Here is a 19,416-nt window from a genome sequence, read left to right on the forward strand (position 1 = left end):
AAAGAAAAGTGATTTGTTAGATAAAGAACTAAGTGAGAACATTCTATCTTTTGCTATTCTTCATTTCCCCAGCCCCTAGCAAAATGTCTAACACTTAGTAGGCATTTAATAAACATTTATTGATTAACTTAACTCTCTCTCTTCTCTCCCTAACAGCATTACAACAATAATAAATCATTTTAGTTATACTTTATTCAGTTTCTTTGTGGCTCAAGGATTTTACAAGGACTTGTAGGGGACAGTTTTCAATGAAAGACTATTTGTATATCATTTGAAATACTGTAAGAAACATTTCATCTAACATGTTTAAACTTTGGTTAAAGAACTATTTTCCATTAGTAATGGGGTCATAGTATCTGGAGCTGGAAGAGACCTTAAACAGCCTGTGGCCTGTCTTTCTATTTTTATAGATGAGGAAACTGTGAGGAAATGATCTGCTGAAGCTCATACAGTAAATCTGAATCCAGGAATTTTGCTTACAGATTTACTATTCCTTCTTCTGCATGATAAAGTTCATATTAGACTTTGATACAATGAGTAAAAAAGGAAGAAAAAAATTAAGGGAAACTAAAAAGCATTAGGAAAATTTGCTTTAGAATTTGTTTGTACTTTCTGCTGAGGTTTTAAATGGATGTCCCTCATGATTACTGTTAATGATCCCCATCTGCCTTGCCTCCCACCCAGACTTTAATCATGCTACTAAAAATTAGGAAGCTCTATTAAAGTATCTAGTAAGCTCTGGTGGGCCCAATCACTGAACAAGCCACAGGGATATCAGAGTAAACAAAAGGGTGGAGAGATCTACATTGTGGGATGCTGCTAGCTTAAAGTTGCCACCCTCAGATCAAGATAATTGATCAGAGAGAGTGGTGATATTAACATATCAGGAAACAAATGAGAAAATTATTTCATTCACTTGGAATAGATTCCAACAAAATGCCACTATTTGCCACCATCAGTCAAAGTGAAAAATAGTTTGTCAGAAGTAAAATTCAACAAAGTTAAAAGAAACTGTACTCAGATCTGCATGTGAGAAGGAACCTTACAGGAGAGCTAGTCTAAGTTCCTCATTTCATAGTCAGGAAGACAGAGGCCCACCCACAGTAAAGAGATAATTTATTCATTGTCACAGATTCTATGAAAACTAGAATCTAAGTGTCTTGACCCTAAAAATCTGTCTTTTCCTGAAGACCTTCTGAAACCTGAGAACTGAGTAGTGAGCTTTCACAGTTTCTAACACAGTTCAGGATCTCCCATGCCATTTGGCAATCACCAGCCATTAGAGTCTACCTACCTTTCTCCCTTTTTCAACTTTTGTTCCCCTACTTGTATTACATCCTGTTATTTGATTGTAATATCTTAATGGTAGAGACTATTTAGCTAGCTTGTATTTATATCTCCAGGTGGATAGCATGCTGGACCAGGAGTCAGAAAGACCAGAGTTCAAATGTGGCTTCAGACAATAATATAACCCTGGGCAAGTCACTTCATCCTATTTGCCTCAGTTTCCTCATCTACAAAATGATCTGGAAAAAGAAATTGTAATGGGCTGAGGCTTGAGTTGATGCACTGAGGTCCCAAGCACATGAGGCTAAATAGTAATTGGACCATAATCTATTAATATATAAGCTTGGAGAAAGAATGGCCCCCCGCCCACTGTTTGTGCAAGTCCTGATGTGTTGTATAGGAAATGACGATTTTGGTGGGTGGAGGCAGAGGAGTGGAAAAGGAAGGGGAAGGAGAGACTTTTGGGATTGCCATTTCCACGGTTGGCTCAGCCCTCTCTCTCTCTGCTAGCTGTTTGTTTCTCTTCTTCTTTTTGCATTTTGCTGAGGCAATTGGGGTTAAGTGACTTGCCCATGGTCATACAACCAGGAATTGTTAAGTATCTGAGGCTGGATTTGAACTCAGGTCCTCCTGACTTCAGGGCTGGTGCTCTACCCACTGAGCCATCTCTCCTTCCCCTTCCTTTTCCACTCCCCTGCCTCCACCCACCAAAATCGTCATTTCCTATACAACACATCAGGACTTGCACAAAGAGTGGGCGGGGGCCATTCTTTCTCCAGGCTTATATATTAATAGATTATAGTCCAATTACTATTTAGCCTCATGTGCTTGGGACCTCAGTGCATCAACTCAAGCCTCAGCCCATTACAAGAAATGGCAAACCACTTCAATATTTTGTCAAGAAAACTTCAAAAATAGATCATGAAGAGTCCAACATAAATGAAAAAAACTAAACAACAATTTGCATCCCCAGCACTTAGCACAGTGCTTGATATGTAATGTTTAATAACCTTTTCTATTAAAAAAAAAAAACAAAAACAAAAAAGTGACAACAAAAGACATAAAAATTTAGTATAACATTTAAATTCCAAAAGAGAAAAATAAAAAGAAAAAAAAACTATCCTAAAAGAGATTCCCAACTTGTAACATTCTTTAACTCATTAGATGTTTAAGCATAATGTTTGTATAATGGTCCCTAAGGTCCATATGGTTTCCTTTTCTTTGGCTTTGGGAATTTATATTAGATGAAAAGTTATAAATTAAATGCTAATTGCTTTGAGTTCCCAGTTAAGAAAAATCTCTAAAATTTGGGGAGAAGTTGAACACTCTGCCTAATTCTCCATTTATATCTGTCTCTAGTTAACTCCTGGCTTCTTTAGGATTAAAGCAAAATTCAGCTTACTGGAAATGTTTGGAAAAATTAAAACAGCAGAGTATAAAGCATATTATAGCAGGGATTCTTACTGTTTTTGGTGTCCTGGACCCTTTTGTCAGTGTGGGTTTACTCTCAGGATAATGTTTGTTTCTTTAAAAATGCACTAAAATACATGAGATTACAAAGAAAACCATTATGTTGAAGCACATATCAGAGTTTTTTTTTTTTTTTTTTTAAAGTTCATAGTATCCAAGTTAGGAATACTTCTTCCTATTCTAGTGACTATGAACAGGCAAGCACCAGGACAGAAATTTAGGGAAAAAGTAAACTTTTTCCAACTCATGAGCTCAAATCTAACCTCACTAGCTCTGGGGCAAATCACTTAACCCCATTTCCCTCAATTTCCTCATCTGTAAAATAAGCTGAAGAAGAAAATGGCAAAATGTTATATTTTCTATGGTCTTTGCCAAGAAATACTCAAAAAGGTCATGAAGAGTTGGATATGACTAAAAAACAACCAAATAACAAAATATAACCTTTTCTTTGGACTTCCCTTAGTCTAAGTTTTCTGTTTCAAAATGCTTGTAGATAACCCTTCTCAGTATCTTCTTTTCTATGACAGTTCAGTTCTCTTTCTGTTCCTTAGAGATATGTTTGAACACTCTAACCTATCTATTTCCAGAATCTCGGTTTCTCTATTTGGTTTGGAGAAAATTTCTTTGATACTAATTCTTACAGGACCTAGTTTCCTTCTTTGGCTTTAATTAATTCAAGGAGTTGTACAGACCCTACTCTGATTGATTCCATGAGAAGTGTTCTAAACTATCAAAGGTAATTAATTTCAAGTTGATAAAAATAATCAATGGGTTCTCACTCTTAGATATTAATATCCAAATGACTTGGATATGAATACAGTAGACCAGGCTATGGGCACAGAGAATTTATAATAAGGTTAACTAGTTAAAGAGTCCAAGTGAATCAAGGAAGGCATGTACTTCATTTGGACAAATTAAAGATATCAGACATCCCAAATTCTGAGTACTGATACCTACAGAATATTCTAAAACAAAGAGGAAAGCCTTTAGTGTGTTTGTTTTAAGAAATTCTTAGTATGTGACATGATAAGGTAATGATTTATTAACCACCTATTATATCAAGCATTGTGTTAAATGCTGGGGATACAAATAAGAAAAAAAGATAATCCTTGTCCTCAAGGAGCTTTTTGTATAGTGGAGGAAGATAGCACAAAATAGGAACTTGAAAAGGGGGGATGGTGATATCAGAGGGTTCCTGGCACAGGGACTTGATGAAGATAATGATAGAGTTGAAACCATGCAGAACAGCTGGTGACAATTGAAGAGATGGTTAGAATTTGCAGCCTTCTATAAGAGAGGATATGATAGGATCTATAAAGAGAGGAAATGATAGGAGCTAGAGGGCTTCATCCTCCAACCCTTCAATCAGAGAGGCAGAAACAACTGAAGGTACTGATGTGGTATGAGTGGCAAGCTGAAGCAAAATCAATAATGATGTTTAGTACTCCAAATAAAGACAATTTGCATTTTGCTGTATTCTTTCTTGATCATGCCACATGTAAAGTACTATTCAGTGCTGTGTATAATATTTTAGGAAGGCTATTTACAAACTGGACAATTTTCAGAGGAAGGTAACCCAAATGATAGAGGACAGGAGATGGGATATGTTGAAGCCAGTTCAAAATGGCTCTCAAGAGTTGACTGTTATATTTTCAGGGAAGCATTTACACTTTAGAAATTGCAAAATTCTACAATGGGGGGAGGCAGCTAGGTAGCTCAGTGGATAGAGTCCCAGGCCTTGAGTAAGGAAGATTCATCTACTTGAGTTCAAATTTGGTCTCAGATACTTACTAGCTATATGACTGTGAAAATCTCTTAATCCCAGTTTCCTCAGTTTCCTCAGTTTCCTCCTCTGCAAAATGAACTGGAGAAAGAAATGGTAAACAACTCCACTACCTTTGCCAAGAAAACCCAAAATGGATTCATGAATAGTAGGATATGAGGAAACAATTGAACAAACAACAATTTAGAGCTCAAATTATTGGTTTTTTTTTTTTTTTTGACTGAATAAACTTTAAGAAACTTATGGAGAAAATAGTAATGCTGATTGAATTTAAAGTGTGTCATGTGTACTTTAATTCCCTCATCCCCTCCCACAGAGAGACAATTGTTAAACATTCACCAGCACATTCCTGATTGGAGATGTCATTTGAGAATTTAAAGAAGACTTGAGGGACAGAATAGCTGTCTCCATGAATTTGAAAGGCTATCATATAATAATGTTTACACAGTGCTTTTATATTCTCTTTTAACCTTCACAACAAAACTGGGAGGAAAGTGATATTATTATCCTCATTTTAGGGAAAAGGAAAATGAGGCATTCAGAAGTTAAATGACTTGCTTTGGGCTATACAGCTAGTAAGTGTGTAAAGCAGGGTTTAAACTCATATCTTCTTTGTTGCATATCTAGTACTTTACTACATCAGAGGTATCAAATAGGCAACCTGTTAACCCATGCTATGTACAGCATTCTCAGTGCAGGCTGAACTAAATTAGAATGTAATTGGGGATATACTGAATAAAATACAATAAAACATAGATGATGTTAATTTGAAGTTTTCTAAGTTAATCAATGGCAGGAATCGATTTTCATTTGAGTTTGATTCCAATATATTATACCACCTACGCTTAATGTCTTGTTTGTTAGACTGCTTATTGGGCAGTTAGCATTTTATTATTGGAATCCAGACATTATTTTACTTGTCATGCTTGTTTTAATCAAATATTGCTTAAAAGTTCCAAATAGTAAGTTTCGTTACATTTAACCTATCGGTCTTTATCCCATGTATTCACACACAAATTTGAATTGGGTGCAGGCTACAATTTTGAAGCCAAAGAGTTTATGTTGGTTTTTCACTATTAAAAACCTATTAATAGTGTCTAAATGCCAGCAGATATTCATTAAGAAATGTATTTAGCAAGCTGGTCCTTGCTTTCATATACAATATACTCTTAATGAATCTGAATTTTTATGGATTGTTACTACTTTGCATTGTAATTAGAAGCATGCAAAACTATCTCACAAAAATTTGTAAATATTTTTATTTTTTTCAAATAATGTAAATTTTACATAAAAGTTGTACCTTTAATAAACATGTTATATACATACATACACATATATGTATATATATACATACATACATATATATATATATATATATATATATATATTTTTTTTTTAAAGAAAGAAAAAAGATTTCATGTGTTCTGTTTAACCCTACAAGGCTGTCCTAGGATCAATAACAGGAAGTAGCAGAGATGCAGTTTTTGGCTTCTCATAAACAGACCCAATTCAAAGTGTAAGAGGCTGTGCTAGGAAATACTAGATTACTCACTTGAGGAAGTTTTCAACCACAGACCACTCTTAAATACATTGAAAAGAGGATTTTTATTCATATTTAATTAGAACTAGTTGATCTCTGAGATTCCTTTCTATTGTACTGCTGTAGAATAAGGAACTCAATAAGAATAAATATAGAGATCTATGTTTGAATTAAAAAAAATAAACAGCACAAGGTCAGAATGAGGTAGTCATTGCTAGCCAACTTTTCATATGGAAAGGACTGTAAAGTTTTTAATGGAATATAAACTCAAAATGATTCAAGAGTGTGATATAGCAGGGAGAAAAAAAATGCAAATTTAGGCAGAATTTTATAGAAACAAAATTTCCAGAGTGTGGGAGGTGATAGTTCCAATATGCTTCACCCTGGTTAAAACATGTTTGCATTATTATCTTTAATTCTAAGCACTACAGTTTAGGAAGGATATTGACAAGGTTTGTTCTTCCCCAAAGATGGTAAAGTGCATGGTGAAGGGCTTGGAAATTCTTGTTTCCATTCCTCACTCTGACCTTCTCTACCTTACACCACCAGCTTTATAACCTAGAGATGCTTCTATCCCATGCCCATATCTTTTAATTAGTGAATTCTTGGCATTGACCATCATTAATGAGGCATCCAGTCCATATTCACTTCACTTTTAGGTCCAGATTTCTCTAGCTATTTGTCAGAAGTTTTATTGCGATACAGGTTTCTTCCTCTCTCCTTTCTGGCTTTTTAATGTATTGTTTTCTCTAATGTAAGCCCTTTAAGGATAGGACTATAGTGTGGTTTTTTTGTCATTGTTTTCTTGGTATTTGTGGACCCAACAGTTAAGCCACTGACTGGCAGATAATGAGCACTTAGTATCCTTCTTTCCTTCCTTCATTCCTTTTTTTTTCTATCTATCATTTAACTGTGATAAAGAAGTAAAGACTTAGGTGGAAAAAGTGGGGAAGCAATCACAGCTTTCAAATATTTGAAAGACTATTATGGAATAGAAATTAGACTTGTTTTATTTAAGAATCAACCAATAATAATGTCAAAGGGGAGCAGATTTCAGCTCAATATAAGAAAAAACTTCCGAAAGTAGAATAGATTTCTTCAGAAGTAAATTCTTTGATGTTTGAAGCTTTCAAGTCAAGGATGAATGACCAGTGTTCAGGTATGCTGACTCCTTCACAGGTATATGTTGTTTTAGGGAGCCTCTGTGTTTCATTCTAACTCTGTTCATAATGGTACTCAATGATGAGTTTGAGGATTCATCTAATTCAATTCAATTAAGTAAGAATTACTGGGTTGCCTATTATGTGTCAGACACTGTGCTAGGCACTGAGGAAACAAAAGACAAAATGAATCATCTCTGATAACAAAGACCTTAGATTCTAACAGGGAGAAACAATATATGCAGAGAGAAGTTAAAAAAAAAAACATACACAATTATATGTATATGTTTGGTTGTGTCTATTCTATAGATACAGAGAGACAAGGAGGAAATAAGGGTAGAGGAAGAAAGAGAGACAGATGGGGAGAGAGAGAGAGAGACAGACAGACAGACAGATAGAGAATATATATATATATATATATACTCAGTATATATATATATACTGTTGATAATCTTAGATATGCTTATTCTTAAGCTTTCATAAAATCATAGATTTACAACTAGAAATCACCTTTGAAATCATTCCACTTAACCCCCTCATTTTATAGGTGAGAAAACTGAGGCTAACAAAGATGAGGAGACTTCTATAAGATCACACAGGTACTAATGATCAGAGCTGAGATTTAAAGTCATGTTCCCTGACTCCAAATTTAGGACTCTTTCACTGCACCATGTCCATTATGCACCTTCAATTTATAGTAGCAATGACAGAGTACTAACACTCTGTAGATGCCCAATTAATTTTATTCAAATAAAAAAAAGTCAGTCTGTCAATTATTTAAGTCTTTTTACTTGCAGTCATTCACATCAATAGCCACTCTGAATAAAAAAGGTCAATAATAAGCAGATGTAGAGAACAAAGAAGATCTTTGTGATACATGTCTGAGCTAAATGCAGATCCCATCCATTTCTGGCAGACATACTAGAGGGTTTTGTGGAGGTCAGAGTGTTTGGGCATAGTATATAAGGCTTCACTGAAAGACAGCCATTTTTATGAACAAAATATTATTCAAGCTGAATGATATACATTGTCTAAAACTATTATGTCTTGAAAGAAAAATTCACAGCTGCCTTAGAAATTCTGTCATGGTTTTTATGCAATTTGCCATAGAAAAAGATCCGAGAAAATCCAGAATCAAACCAAAAGACTTTGTAAATTAAATTATGGAAGGTATAAGCTTCATGTTTTGAGCCACTGAGAATTTCCTAATTATGTAGTAAAATATGGGAAGGAATAAAAAGGAAGCTTAAGAGTTAAGACCAGATGTATCACAATAGTGTTTTTTTTTTTTTTTTTTTTGTGGGGGGGAGGCAAACTGGAGTTAAGTGATTTGCCCACACCTAGTAAGTATTAAGTGTCTGCATCCAAATTGGAATTCAGGTCCTCAGACCTTCTGGATTGGTGCTCTATCTACTGCACTATCTAGCTGTTCCATATTACAGTAATTTAAAAAAATCAATGTCAAACAATAATGTTTGCACTTCTGAAAATATCTTTGCTATTTTTAGTATATGGGGACATTCTGTATTTTAGCTACTATAATCAGAGAGGCCAAATATTTAATGGGAGGGCATGCAAAACTGTAGCAACTGTTGGTGATAATCCTATTAGGGTATGAGCCTATTTCTATGCTGGGAATTCTAGTTAGTAAAGACAAGGAGAACAAGAACTTCTGGATTATTTTTGTTGTAGTTCAGTTCATTATACTGTACTAGTTGAACTGTTTGTCTGATAAGGCAAAGTTATTGAGGCTTAGCATGGCGTAGCAGAAAAAGAGCAGTGAATTTTGGATAAAAAGATCTGTATTTGAATCTTGTCTCTACTAACTGTGCGATTCGGGGTGTCTTTTACCCATTCTGGACATATATTTCTTCATTTGTATAATTAAAGGTTATATTAGGATTGATAGATCTGTAACAGAAAAATATAGTTCTAGATATATTATTTTTGCTGTGTTTCCTGATCAGTGTGTCTCTTTTGTATGTATCTCTAGGAAAGTCTCTTGTAGGGTACACTGCAAGCTTTCTGGAAAACTGAAGACTTTGGGCAATGAATGATGATCTTGTTTCATAAGAACAGTTTTAAAAAAATCAACATCCTTAATGATACATTCTATGCTCTTTTTTTATTCTCTTGAGTGTACTTTTTTTTGAACTTGACTGTTTCAGTCATAAATGGGAACAAGGGATAAGGAGATGGAGAGAAATTGACATTTATATAGTAACTACTATGTGCCAGACACTGTGTTAAGTATTTTTAAAACAAATATCTTACTTTATCCTTACAATAACCCTTCTAAATAGGTGCTGTTATTATTTCCATTGTACAGTTAAAGAAACTGAGGCAAACAGAAATTTAATGTCTTGACCAGGGTCATACACTTAATAAGTATGTTAGTAAGTAAGGTCAAGACTGAAGTCATTTAAATTCAGTTCTTTCTGATTCTAGATCCAGCATTCAAGCCACTGTACTGCCTAGCTGCCTCAAAATTAACTAGCCTACAAGGCTGAATTTGAACTTAGGTATTCCTTATTCCTGGCCCAATGTTCTATCTACTGCACTATCTGCTTCAACCACCAGGAAAAACTACATATTTACAGACCTCCTTGATACCTCTCTCCTAAAAGGACATTTTACAAATGGCCCCCAGGGGATTACATAAAAAAGCAAATTTCTCACTAGTTGTTGAATAGTTATAAGGTCTAAATCCCAACAATGAAGCTGTCAGCCCCCTTTCTTCTACAATAGCTGAAGCTATATTTCACTCTCTGAGCTCTAAAGTGATTTCTGATTCTTTTACTCAGGGATTTTACTATCAACATAGCTCACCTACTCTAATAATCACAAAGATTTCAAATGATGACCAGAAATCAATATTAACTTCTTAGAAACAGCTAGAGAATCTTATACTCAGGTAGATAGTATCATCCATCATGGAAGTTGACTTAAATGTCCCCATTGGATCTGTTACTAGAGAAATAAAATCCCCCAAACATAGAAAGAGGATAAAGACTGTGAAAATAACAATGTACCTCAACTTTAGGCATTTCTTTAGTATTCTGTACCATGCACAACAAAGGCAAAAGTCTTTCTGAATAAAAACTAAGCATCATTTTTACATTAAGAAACAGCTATGTTTGGAGAAGCAATTCCTGTGGAAAAGTGGCGGGCTATCCCTACCAAATGCCAACCAGCTGTCATTCACAGGAGTCTTTCACCAAGACTCCTTAAAGGAAAGAGAGAAGGCAGCACATGCAAGAAAATTAAAAACAAAACAAAACATAAAAACACTACCACCTTAACTACTGTCTCCCATCTCCATCCCTGAAGGAGACATCCCAGGACTTTGAACTCAAAAATCTTTTAGTTTTTTGTTGCCGCCTGGTTTTAAAAAGCATAGATGCAACTATATAGCTATTCCTACAGATGCTACAATCACATTAATTGAAGATTGTTGGAATCCTTACTAACTGCTAAGTAATTAGAGTTGATCTAATCTTACAAGATGTTTTGGCCAGAACCTGAAACAAGGTACTAAGTAGAACTAATTAAGACAAGGCTTGTGTTCACACCTTTACTCATTGGAGTCCACAAGTATGCTAGCTTCACAAAGTACACTTTCTAACTTCAAGGGAGTCCACACCTCCCTTAAAGCTCATTGGGCCAGAGAGCACTATGGGAGAAAACCCATAATCCCATTCTCTCAGAAGAGGCAGATAAAAGGCCAGCGATGAGGGATCTATGGCAGAATACATTTTTTCCTCTTGGCTGGCTGATCGCGCTGGACTCGAGAGGAACGACTCTGGTGCAGAGAACACTTTGACGGATTTCAGTGGAGCTACGCCAGAAGCCCTCTCTTCAAGGCAAGACAGATTCAACTTGGTGCTGGCTCTGGAGGCTGAAGAAAGCAGAGGCAGAAGCAAAGGACAAAGTGGCAAGAGCTCTTGGAACCAAGCAGAGAGATAGGCCTCTAAGCTAACCGGGCTATATTGGAGATAATAAAAGAGTCTGAACTTTTATCACCTGGCTGAGTTTTGAGAAGAAAAAGCTCACCACAGAAGATACAGAAAAATTAGTGCTACCAAAGTTCTTGGCATTTTCAAGAGATCCAACATCAGAAAATGATATGAATTTATCAATAAAAATAACATTATAGAAGCATTACTATCTGCTTTGCCACTGCACCTTATGGGCAAATGGGTCCCTTCTATCATGACTTGCAAGTGAAATGTTCCATGTTATGTCTATAGTATAAGAGTGTGAACTTCTTGAGAGCAGACTGTCTTATTTTTTCTCTTTATTTCTGTAGTGATTAATGCAATGCTTGGCACATAATAAATATTTAATAAATGTCTTATTCATTCCTTGAGAGCTTTGAAGGGTATAGGGCAATGGTGTCAAACTCAAACAGAAATGGGGCTATATAGGGACCATTAAACTTTAATGATATCTGTGGCCACATGTTGACTTTGAAAACGACATATTAGAATTATCTATGTTCTATGTGTTTTGATTTATTTTGTTAAATATTTCCCAGTTGTATTTTTATCTGGTTCAGGGAATACTTGCAATTGTGGCTTTGTTTGACTCTTCTGGTCTAAAGGATGTTGGACTTTCCATTCTCATATTACCATCCTAATAGCATCCCCTAAATAGGCTGACAATATAATCTACTTTGGGAGCCAAGTATAGTGTGGATATAGATTCGTGGCTTCCCAAAGAACCTAGCATAAAATGTGTATCATGCCTGAGAGACCTTCTTGAGCAACTCCATAAAACGAGAAAGACAGCTTTGAATTATCCTTTTGCTAAATGTGCTAAAATTGAGTTCACTTTACCCTGGTCTTTGTATGTCACACTTTTGAGGACATATTTTGTACCAACTTTTGCTACTCCTTTAAAACCATTAGCAAATGTTATTTGTAATGGGGATAAACTAGAATCCTTCCCAGTAAGATCAGATGTGCAACAAGAATATCTATTGTGACCAATATTATTCAATAGTGTGCTAAAAAATTTTAAAAATAGTGATGAGTAGACGAAATTAGAATGGGAAATGAAGTAATAAAACTATTTCTTTTGCAGACAATATGATGATATACTTGGACAATCAACTAAACAGTTAGTTGGAACAAATATTTGAGCAAAGTAGCAGTATATAAAGTAAATCTATAGAAATCATCAGCATTCTTATATATCACAAACAAAACTCTGCAAGATAGTAAAAGATACCCCATTTAAAAAAACCTCTAGACAGTATAAAATATCTGTGTCATTATGACTAGATGACTAAATGATTTTCAACTGCTAATACTTGAGGGAAGCATAATGGTGGGACTCCAGAAGATGGCATTGGAGAATTACCCTCCAACTCCTCAATCACTCTAACCTCTGGAACCCTGGGGATGAGATAGAGATTTCTTTCTTCAGGACCCAAGACTGGTCTGAGGAAGCAAAAGTTGAGATAATGATCCTAAGAGATCACATGGGCTACATATAGAAAGCACTTTGCAAACACTATATGAACACTTATGTTATTATATCCAAAGTCTTGCCTTATCCAGTTCAGTCTGGGAGAAATTTGCATTGGAATGGGATAGGCTCAATTTCATCAGCCACAGAGAGCTTACCCTGGTGCTTAGTGGAATGATTAATATAATCCTTAGAGACTCTTAAAAAAATAAGTCAGTAGCTGTTTACCTGACTTGCTGCTAAAGATGGCAACTGACAAAGGAAAGTTTTGAAAATAAGCTTACTAAATCCCCCTGAATTTTCACCTGAAGGGTGAAAGCATAAATTTCAAATCAATTGGTACAGGAAAACAAAAATAAATTTCTAAATATTCCCTCTAAGTTATACTAAACAAATAATGAAGGAATTTTAATCAGGAAAATGATATATTTTATAACTTTCGGTAAACTAATTTATAATTGTTTCTGAAGCAAAAATTTATTCACAAATAATTACACACATTTTTAGTCATATCCTTTTGATTAAAAAGCTACTTTCTGGATGAATCTAGTCATATTAAAAGTATATTTTTTCATCACAGCTTTGAAAAAAAAAGATATTTCAGTGGATGGATGGAGAGTCAACCTAAATTGCTTAATCTAATTATTCCTAAGAAGTCAGTGTTTTTAGTTTACCATTTAGAAAAAGAAAGTGTTCCTTTATGAATTCAGACACTAACTAGACTTACATTTCAGAAAAACAACAATTACTAAAGGAGCATTTACAAAGGTTTGCTACATGCTTTACAAATATGACTATCAATCAGTCAGTCAATAAACATTTATTAAGTGATTATTCTTCTCTGGATCACTATTATATGAAGCAGTTAGGTGGCTCAGTGGATAAAATACAAAGATCTGAATTCAAATTGGATCTCAGAAATTTATTAGCTGTGTAATCCTGGGTGAGACACTTAGAACTGGAGTCCACTGGAGAAAAAAATGGCAAATCACTCTCATATTTTCGTCAAGAAAATCCCATGGTGTGCTAAGGTTCACAGGTTCACAAAGTGTCCAACCCAAAGAAGGAACAACAACAAATATAGTAGGAATAGAAAGAAAGGCAAAAAGATAGGTGATGTTCTCAAGGAGCATCTAATCTAATAAGGAAGATAACATGAAAACTATATATAAACAAACCATACAGAGGATAACTAGGAAGTTACCAACAGAGAAAGGCTTCCTGTAGAAGGGAAAATTTTATTTATGATATGAAAGAAGATAGGTGGCAAAGGTGAGGAGGAAATGGATTCCAAGTACTGGGAGACAGCCAATGAAAATGTTCTTTAAAAAGAATAGCAAGGAAGCCAGTGTGCCTGGTTTGCAGAATATATGACAGATAGGCCTGGGTTAAAGAAGATTGATGATTGGAGGTTGGAATTGGGCTGATAATGAAAGGCTTGGAAAATCAAAAGGTTTTATATTTGATCTTGAAAATGATAGGGATTTATTGGAGTTTATTGTGTAGAAAAGTAACTTGATCAGGTGGCACTTTTAGGAAATTCATTTTGATAAGTGAGTAGACAGAATGGCAGAAGAGATAGAGGGCTGACCTTAAAGTCAAGAAGACCTAGTTTCTACTGTGATCTTAGAAAAGTAAACATCTAATTATCCCACAATGTTAGCTGTTGTTGAGTCATTTTTCAGTTCTGTGCACACGTCTAGTCATTTGGGGTTTCCTTGGCAAAGAAACTAGAATTTGCCATTTCCTTTTCCAGCTCATTTTACAGATGAATAAATTGAAGCAAATAAAATTAAGTGACTTGCTCAGGGTCACATAGTTAGGAAGTGTCTGATGTTGGATTTTCTAAACTCTAGGCCTAGTACTCTACCCACTGAGCCCCCTATTTGCCGCAACTGTCCCATACAATTCTCTAAAATTAGCTGAAGAGCAGGTTCTGATCTGCATTAGAAGAGTTTCCTCATTGAGAATTTCCTATAACAATGAAATCACTGATTTGTTCTAAAACTTAGTAACTAAAAGTATTTAACAGATTGTTTTAATTTAGCTCTAGATCTAGAAGTGAATTACTGATAAGAAACAACCAAAAGTTAGAACAATATGTGAACATATTTACATCTATATAAAGCCAGTTCTTTAGATTCTATCCTGACTTAAGTTCAAATTGAAATGTTAATTCTCTCTTTGGAATAGCACAAAGAATACCTATCAGAATCTTTCATGTGATGATTCTATTCACCTACAAGGAATTAGAACACTTTTCAATTAGTCTCAGGCAGGAAAAGCAACACAAATTCCTCTAAAAAAAAGAGAATACGAGGTGGATAGCAGGTTTCAGACTAATGATCTCATCATTTATTTTTTAACTTCCAATATTAAAAGGTGTTTTTTGGGTGTAAGGGGAAAAGAATGTAATGGTTCATTATGTTAACAGCTCTTTTAGGATTATTATAAGTTATTATAAAATTACCTGTTATTTCCTTTTTTGAGAAACATCACAAACTGTGGATTCCTGGTTAGAAGCTCTTTGACATTAAACAACTGGTCACATTTAGTAAAGCTATTGACTGGTGCATTATTCTTAATGAAAACCTCTCCTATTTACACAGGAATATGTGTAAAAATATATGGGTTGTTTTGACCAAACAACAGCAATCACTGGTTAGAAAATGACCAACTTAATTATAGGGAGTTATTGGGAGAAAATTATGAATGAACTTGGTTAGTTCTGCAAAATAAATTTTGAAAAATAACAAACAAAGGGCAATTTCTTTCCCTCTTAATAGCATTCCTCTCCAATTATAGGTAGTATTTCATGGGATCATGCATCTAGAGCTGGAAGAATATTTAGATATTAAGCTAGTCAAAAATAATAACTTAATGGATGAGGACAAGGGTGATTTATCCAGGGTCACATGGATAGTAAGTGGCAGGGTTGAAATTTGAATTCAAGTCCAGTTACTTTCATATTTAGCATTCTTTCTACTGTACCACATTGTCTTCTAAGGTAAACTGAATACTTAGCAATTTAAAAGATCCTTTTAAATTAGTTATTTCTAATTCATTGGAAATTATTTTATTATCACAGATTTTTTTTTAAAGAAGCTAAATGTCTAATAATGAATACTTCTAAGAAGCAAGTCTAATTTCTTTCAAAAAAAGTTTTATCTTTTTTACATGGCTGCCAAAGGATGTGGAACACTGCTATGCTATAGCATAGTCTAATGTGTTTAATAGTTTTACTGAATTCCTCTCTCCCCTTTGTCTTTCAATTTTTTTTCCTACAAGGGATAGCTCTCTGAAGAGGAGAAGGAAGGAATAAATGTAAAAAATGAAGGTAGTGTAAAAACAAAAAATAGCAAATGTTTAAAAATGACATTACAGAATGGTTCTAAACAGGACATTACTCAAGATTGAATAGCTAGCCTATAATGTTTAGTACTAAGCTCACTGAATTTTTAAAAATGTGTTCAAGGAATACTGGCACTCTTGACTCAGAAAACTATCATTAGCATTTTATTCAACCAAGAAAGGATATCTATATCATTAGGGAAGTAGTTTATTGTTCTTTTATTTAAGTAATACTGATCCTGAAATATCTTCACAACATATTATAGGGATAAAATATATGTTGTGAAGAAGTTCATTCCAAGAATTGTAGGGATGGAGAAGGGGTAAATCATTGAGCCTAAAGACTAGGAGATGAGAAAATATTGTAAGGAAAAGGGAAAGGGCTATAAATAACTCAAATTTGTCTGGGATTCATGTGAAAGAAATCAATGTTCAATTATTATTATTAATAATGATTAAGATTGATATAATACTTAATGTCAGCCTGTGCTAAGCATTTTACAATTATGATCTCATTTGATCCTTATAACAGCCTACAAAGTTATTAGCTCCAGTTTACAGATGACCAAACAGAAGCAAAAAAGAAATAATATGTCTCTCTCAGGAGCACACAGGTAGTAAGTGTCCAAGGTTCTGACTCCAAGTTTGGCAGTTTATCCACTGCACCACATAGCTGCCCTAGATTAAGGAAATATTAAGTGCAAAATACGCACTAGAAGCTAGTGCTTATGTGTAGCTTTCAAGAATTATTATAGCCTACAATGTTAGTGAATTCAGCATATGCCACTGTAGAATCTCTTCATTTCAATTACACAGAACAGAAAGGGACAATCTGTGCCTTTTTAAATTTATGCTAAATTATGCTTTCTGAAAAAATGTATTAAATTTACTACTCAAATACTACTAGTACTCCAGATCTTTTCTCCTTGTGTATAGAGTTAATAAAATGAAGCTGTCAGGCATTGATAAAGGTATTTGTTAGTCTGATGCAGTAGCTCGGGGGAAAGTTAGAAGATTAGGGAAAAAAAAAATAGGCACCTAGAGGTTTGTCTTATTTCCATGCCAGGGAGTTCCAGATTCTGATTTCTACCCTGAGGCCCTGGGATCCTAATTGGTTTAATTCTCCACACCTAGCCCAAACTGAAATCCATCACATTGCTTACCAGACAATTTCTTGTCTCCCACCCACTTCTGCTCACCTCTAGCTCTGGGAAGAGAAATCAAAACAACATTAAGATTCTTGGAAAAAATGAGTCATTCCATACCCGATGGGTTCCATTCACCACCCTAGTGACTTCTCATAATAAATCATCCTTTCCTCTCTATCAGTCCCTATTGTTATTGTTATTCAGTCATTTCAGATTTTGGGTGACACCATTTGAGGTTTTCTTGGCAAGTTACTGGAATGGTTTGCCATTTCCTTCTCCAGCTAATTTTACAGATAAAGAAACTGAGGCAAACAAATTAAATGATTAGCTCAGGGTCACACAGATAGTAAGTGTATGACTAAGCCCCACACTCTATCCACTACACCATACCCCACTACCTACCTTGTCACTTCCAATATAGATCTTATTTTTTTCTACTAAAATATAAATTCCTTTAGGGCAAGGATTGTTTTCCTTGCTTTATTTCTAAACCTACCACTTAACACTTCCTCTGGTATTTGATCAGTATTTAATAAATACTATTTCATTAATTTAGGATATATTCTTCACTTCTGTAGAAAGATATAGTATGAATTTCCCATTTAAAATAGCTTTTTTTAAACTGATTTTCCTTTTATTCTATCTACATTCTCAATTGAATGTCTTTTTATTAATCAGAATTCCTAATAATAACAATAATAACAAATGATACTTCATAGTTATAAATTACACAGAGTTTTTCTATTTTCTTATTCTACTCTATTATGACAACTGTTCTGTGAGATAAGTAAAGTAATTCATGAACTCTCATAACTTTCCATGTTATATTTTGGATCTTTTTAACCATTCCCAACTCTTCATCTCAGAGCATCAGTCCAGCCCTGGAATTCACACAATGGAAGTACCCTCTGCATCTATAAAGTCCATCGCTGATTGAATAACTCCTCTTAGAACCTCCATTTAAATAACTAATATGGAAATGTTTTACATGATTGTACATGTACAACCTATATCAGATTACTTACCATCACAGAGAGGAAAAAGGGGAAGAAGAAAAGAATAGAATTTGGAACTCAAAAATTAAAAAAAGTTAAAACTTGTTTTAATATATAATTGTGAGAAAGTAACTTTTTTTTTTTTTTAAAAGAACTCCATTTAAAGAAGGCATCTAAGCTAGCCATAAATTATTTCTTTTCTGGCTGTACGGTGAACATCCTCTAACATTCTACCCTCTCATCAGCTACTTTTGTTCCCCTCCTCCCTTTTGTGTGTGTCTTTCCTTATTAGATTTTAATCATTTTGAGGGCAGGTATTGTCTTTCTTCTTGTATTTGTATTCCCATAAAAGTTTGAAAATGTTAGGTAACTGAATGAATGAGTTCAACTCATTACTATTTTGCATTCTAGTTCTGGCTGAGGCAATTCTTATATATTCCATATTTTATATCAATGTAACATTTTTCTTCTATTTTGATCGCGTAAGCTTTTTTTTTTCTTCAATTCTGGATTTAATGAAGATACCATCTTTCTCCTTAAACAGCAACTTGGGCAGAGGGAAATTTTCCCTGACCAAGAAAATATTGATGAAATTCACCAGAGAATTGCCTCCTATCACAGGCTCACTTGCTCCTCTTCAATATATGATGCATGATCAACATTTTTTTTTAAGTTAAGACCATGAGATAGAAATAGATACTCACTTTGATGATGTTCAGTCATTTCAGTCATATTTGACTCTTCCTGACTCTATTTGGAGTTTTGTTGGCAAAGATACTATAATGGTTTGCTCATTTCCTTCTCCAGCAACTAAGTGACTTGCCCAGCGTCAATACAGCTAATGTCTGAGGCTGGATTTGAACTCAAGAAAATGAGCAATATTGATTCCTGAATCAGCACTCTATCTACTGGGTCACCCTAACTCCTAAAGCTAAAAACTTCTATCAGTTAGCCACCTATGTGAATTTAACTAGTTTAAGTTTGTTATAGTGTTTGAAGTTCTAAGTTTAAAGTATAAAGTAAAAATTATAAAGTGAATTCAAGTATACTATTGGATAACAATTTTAAATAACCTATTTTCATAGGAGAGGATTAGACAACTGATCTGGAGATCAATATTTCTTTATATTGGAGAAAGTATAACCAAAATATTAAGGGAAAAAGGAATTATACTTTAAAAAAAGTGGTAAATGAATATGTGTCTGCCTTT

General features: G+C 34.4%; 1 protein-coding gene across 30 annotated transcripts in view; it reads right to left on the bottom strand.

Annotated features, from left to right (window-relative positions):
• DTNA (dystrobrevin alpha) overlaps window positions 1–19,416 on the bottom strand; it is a 478,032-nt gene that overhangs the window by 186,190 nt on the left and 272,426 nt on the right. The gene's annotated exons all lie outside the window — the stretch shown is intronic.

Source organism: Antechinus flavipes, chromosome 1 (assembly GCF_016432865.1).
Source record: "Antechinus flavipes isolate AdamAnt ecotype Samford, QLD, Australia chromosome 1, AdamAnt_v2, whole genome shotgun sequence".
NCBI lineage: Eukaryota > Metazoa > Chordata > Mammalia > Dasyuromorphia > Dasyuridae > Antechinus > Antechinus flavipes.